Source organism: Pseudophryne corroboree, chromosome 8 (genome assembly GCF_028390025.1).
Source record: "Pseudophryne corroboree isolate aPseCor3 chromosome 8, aPseCor3.hap2, whole genome shotgun sequence".
In the NCBI taxonomy this organism is placed as follows: Eukaryota; Metazoa; Chordata; class Amphibia; order Anura; family Myobatrachidae; genus Pseudophryne; species Pseudophryne corroboree.
Window position 1 is genome coordinate 263,557,574 of NC_086451.1, and position 5,116 is coordinate 263,562,689.

Here is a 5,116-nt window from a genome sequence, read left to right on the forward strand (position 1 = left end):
GACCTGCTGGACACTGTCAGCAGACTCCTAAACTACTAGTATGAAGAAGATAGAAAAAAAAACCCCACCACAGGTAGGTATACAATTATGGACGAGCACTGACGACACAGAGGTAGCTACAGCCGTGGACTACCGTACTGCGTCTGCTAGTATAGAGATGATAATGATATAAAAAATATATATATATCACTACTGCAGGTATATATAATATAATGACGGACCTGCTGGACACTGTCAGCAGACTCCTAAACTACTAGTATGAAGAAGATAGAAAAAAAAACCCCACCACAGGTAGGTATACAATTATGGACGAGCACTGACGACACAGAGGTAGCTACAGCCGTGGACTACCGTACTGCGTCTGCTAGTATAGAGATGATAATGATATAAAAAATATATATATATCACTACTGCAGGTATATATAATATAATGACGGACCTGCTGGACACTGTCAGCAGACTCCTAAACTACTAGTATGAAGAAGATAGAAAAAAAAACCCCACCACAGGTAGGTATACAATTATGGACGAGCACTGACGACACAGAGGTAGCCACAGCCGTGGACTACCGTACTGCGTCTGCTAATATAGAGATGATAAAGATGATAGAGATGAACAAAAAAAATATAACACTACTGCAGGTAAATATTTATATAATATAATGAATGACGGACCTGCTGGACACTGTCAGCAGAATGCGTTTATAGAATAAAAAAAAAAACACCACAGGAGTGTTTAACTTTTTCAGGCAGACAATATACTGGTGGTCACTGGTCAGTCACACTGGCAGCAAAAGTGTGCACTGTACTCCTGCTATAACTGCACCCCAGTCTCCCCCATAATTCAGCTGTGTGAGCAGTGAGCACTCAGCACAGTCAGATATACATACATAGATGATATTATCATGCAGCACACTGAGGCTGAGCACAGATATGGTATGTGACTGTGTATCATTTTTTTTCAGGCAGAGAACGGATTATATTAAATAATAAATAAAACTGGTGGTGGTCAGTCACTAGTAACTATCAGCAAAACTCTGCACTCTGAGTACTCCTAATGCTCCCCAAAATTACTAAGTAATTAATCAACTCAAGTGTCTCTATCTATTCTAACGGAGAGGACGCCAGCCACGTCCTCTCCCTATCAATCTCAATGCACGTGTGAAAATGGCGGCGACGCGCGGCTCGTTATATAGAATCCGAGTCTCGCGATAGAATACGAGCCTCGCGAGAATCCGACAGCGGGATGATGACGTTCGGGCGCGCTCGGGTTAGCCGAGCAAGGCGGGAAGATCCGAGTCTGCCTCGGACCCGTGTAAAAAGGCTGAAGTTCGGGGGGGTTCAGATTCCGAGGAACCGAACCCGCTCATCTCTAATGTATACGCTGCACGGGTTGAAAAAATATTAGTCATTACTACAGGGTGAGTGAGAGCAAAAATAGAGATCAGAGGACATCTGGGACCAGAGTGCGCAATTGGGATACAAATCCCTAGAGGTGCATATAAGAAGTGGAAATTTATTTAGACGAATAGGAAATTAATAAGAGGAACATCAGAGGAGACAATTTTCCGAAGTTGAATGCGTATATACACACAGTCATTTAGAGCATTCCTCCAACATCCTTAGGTTTACACCACCCTATTTTCCAAGGAGGTCTCCCATCCTTGTACTAGCCGGGCCCAGCTTCGCTTAGCTTCCAAGATCAGACAGCATTGGGTGTCCCCAGGCCGGTATGATTGTAATAGTAATGTGGAATCATGGAGAGAGCCCAGCGGTGTCCATGTATATATTAGCAGAACCTGAATGCTTCTTTATTTTATTGTAATGGTTTATCATAGGTCAGAGTACCAAATGGAAGTAGACATATTCTACAATGAACAAAGTGACAATAATGAGCGCAAAAAGATTAGTGAACTTGAGATGGGGTATTCCTAGAATTCAAGTCTCTTGTAATATCTTTTTACAGCACCTGGTCTCCCCTGGAGGTCCCCCACCCAGGTACTGACCAGGCCCAACACTGCTTCGCTTCCAAGATCGACCAGAGTTGGGCATGTTCAGCGTGGTATGGCTGTAATAATCATGAGACAGGGGTCCAACTCGGAAAGGGGAATAAAGGGGGGGGGAGAGAAGAATATACAAAGTGAGGAACGGCTTACATTACAAGAAGGGTGCTATCTCGTATCCTTCATTGAAGCCATCCGGATGGAGGGTGTTCAGTTCATATATCCAGAACATCTCCCTCCTAGAGAGGAGGTTGGAGAGATCTCCTCCTCTTTCTCCCAAGGATACCAGTTCAATGCCTTTATATGTTAGTGCCTCAGGATCCGAATTGTGGCATTGGTGAAAGTGGCTTGATACTACATGTGTGAGAACTTTGTTCTTTACATTCCTGATGTGTTCTTGGATGCAAAGTTTCAGGGCTCTTTTGGTTTTGCCAATGTATTTCAATCCACACGGACCACACGGACATTCTAGAAGATATATTACTGATGTTGTGTTGCAGTTTATAAACTGTTTGATCCGATATTCTTTATTGGCATTGGTGTTGTGAAAGGATTTTCTGTTCTGATGAAGATACTTGCAGATATTACATTTACCATATTTGAAACTGCCCACACATTTTGGCATGGTGTTCCTTACTTCAGGATTTCTTAGCATGCTAGGTGCCACCAGATCTTTCAAGCTCTGGGATTTTTGGAAAACCAATTTGGGTTCCTTAGTGAGGTATTCTTTCAAAATGGGGTCCATTAGCAGAATGTGCCAATGTTTCTTAAGTGTTTGCTTGATGAGGTTCTCATGCCTGTTATAGGTAGTGATACATTTGACGGTATCCTCCTTGTTATCCTTGGATTTGTACTTTAAGAGTTCTCCTCTTTCTAGACCTTTGGTTCTAGCGGTAGCTCCTTTCAGGAGTTGTACAGGGTACCCCTTTTCCCTGAATCTTTCTTTGTATACCTCCAATTGTAAATCTCTGTCTTCACTATTCTTGCAGTTGCGTGCTATTCTATTGAACTGGGAGAATGGCATGTTGTCTTTCCACTGTTGTCGATGATTACTCCTGTAGTGTACATAACTGTTCATGTCTACCTTCTTAATAAAATTGCTCGTAATGATTTCATTATTTGAGTGTGTCAAGACCAGGTCCAGGAATTCAATTCTTTCGGTATCATCTACGGCCGTGAAGTTTAAGTTCATGTTGTTAGCCGAAATGTGTGTTAAAAATTCCTTAAAACTCGGCTGACCTTCCCACACAATCAAAATATCATCAATGTAACGTTTGTAAAAAATTATGTTATGCTGGTATGGATTATTTGTAAAAATATACTTATTCTCCCATTGTCCCATAAAAAGGTTCGCGAAGCTGGGTGCGAAAATAGTCCCCATCGCTGTTCCACAGATCTGAAGATAAAACCCATCTAAAAACTTAAAGTAATTGTGTTTCAATATAAAATCCATAATTTCACATAAAAAGAGTCTGTGGTCCTCTGTAATTAGATGGTCCTTACTGAGGAAGTCATTGCAAGCCTCAATCCCCTTGTCATGTTCTATGAAAGTACATAAAGATTGCACACCTATTGTGACCCATCTATACGTGTCTTTCCACTGGAAAGTTTCCATCAGGTTTAGGACTGATGTAGTGTCCTTCAAATATGCTGGCAGTTCCATCACATACTTTCTTAAAAATAAGTCTACATACTCTGAGAGGTGTGAGGTCAGGGAATCAATCCCCGCCACTATGGGTCTTTCCGGGGGATTTTCCAGGGATTTATGTATTTTGGGGAGGAAATAAAAAATGGGTGTGGTGGGGTAGGAATTTAAAATATACTGGTACTCCTCTTTAGTAATTATTTCATGTCTAAAACCCTTGAAAAGCATTAATCTTAATTCCTCCACAAAGGTCTCCTTAGGGTCATTAGATAATGGATCTATCGCCGAGTAGTCTGTTTGCTTCTATGGTATAGGCTTCCCTATCCATAATAACCAACCTTCCCCCCCTTTGTCAGCCGCTTTTATAACTATGGCCCTCATTCCGAGTTGATCGCTCGCAAGGCGATTTTAGCAGAGTTACACACGCTAAGTCGCCGCCTACTGGGAGTGAATCTTAGCTTCTTAAAATTGCGAACGATGTATTCGCAATATTGCGATTACAAACTACTTAGCAGTTTCAGAGTAGCTTCAGACTTACTCGGCATCTGCGATCAGTTCAGTGCTTGTCGTTCCTGGTTTGACGTCACAAACACACCCAGCGTTCGCCCAGACACTCCCCCGTTTCTCCAGCCACTCCTGCGTTTTTTCCGGAAACGGTAGCGTTTTCATCCACACGCCCATAAAACGCCGTGTTTCCGCCCAGTAACACCCATTTCCTGTCAATCACATTACGTTCGCCGGAGCGAAGAAAAAGCCGTGAGTAAAAAAACTATCTTCATAGCAAAATTACTTGGCGCAGTCGCAGTGCGAACATTGCGCATGCGTACTAAGCAGAAAAACGCTGCGATGCGATGAAAATTACCGAGCGAACGACTCGGAATGAGGGCCCATGTTCTTATTTTCCTGTAGTCTTTTGATGGCTTCCGTTTCTCTATTCGTGAGATTTCTTTCCTTGATTGGTGTGATGTTAGCATCGCAGAGGTCCTTCTTTACTAGTTCATAGCACAGGCGCACATTATGTCCCTTCGATTCTAGGGGGTAAAACTTAGAAGTGGGTTTTAGGCCAGATTTAGATTGTTCATAATTTTGTATGACCGCATCTTCTTTTTTAAGGAAATGGCGTTTGAGAGTAATTTTCCGTATGAATTTGTTCAGGTCTATAAAAACGTCAAACTTGTTCATTCCCTTCGTGGGTGCAAATGATAGACCTTTATTTAGCAGGGTGGTTTCATGGTTTGTCAGTTCGTGGCTTGATAGGTTGTAGATGCCTTTTGATGTTGGGGGTTCTACTGTAGGTTTCGTCTGTTGAACAGGCTTTTCCCTCCTGCTCCCACGGCATCCTCTTCTTCTTCGAGCCTTCTTTTCCGTGGAGATGTATTGGTGGTTCTCCAGTATATATATATAAAAATATATATATACACGCAAAACAATATACCCTTTTTCATGCTGGGATAGCAGCACCACAGGAA

The 5,116-nt window shown here is 42.3% G+C and overlaps 1 pseudogene; it reads right to left on the reverse strand.

Moving 5' to 3' along the window:
* Nucleotides 1-1,956: 1,956 nt before the first annotated feature.
* On the reverse strand, nt 1,957-2,075 carry LOC134952838 (5S ribosomal RNA; annotated as a pseudogene).
* Between the last annotated feature and the right edge of the window lie 3,041 nt (nt 2,076-5,116).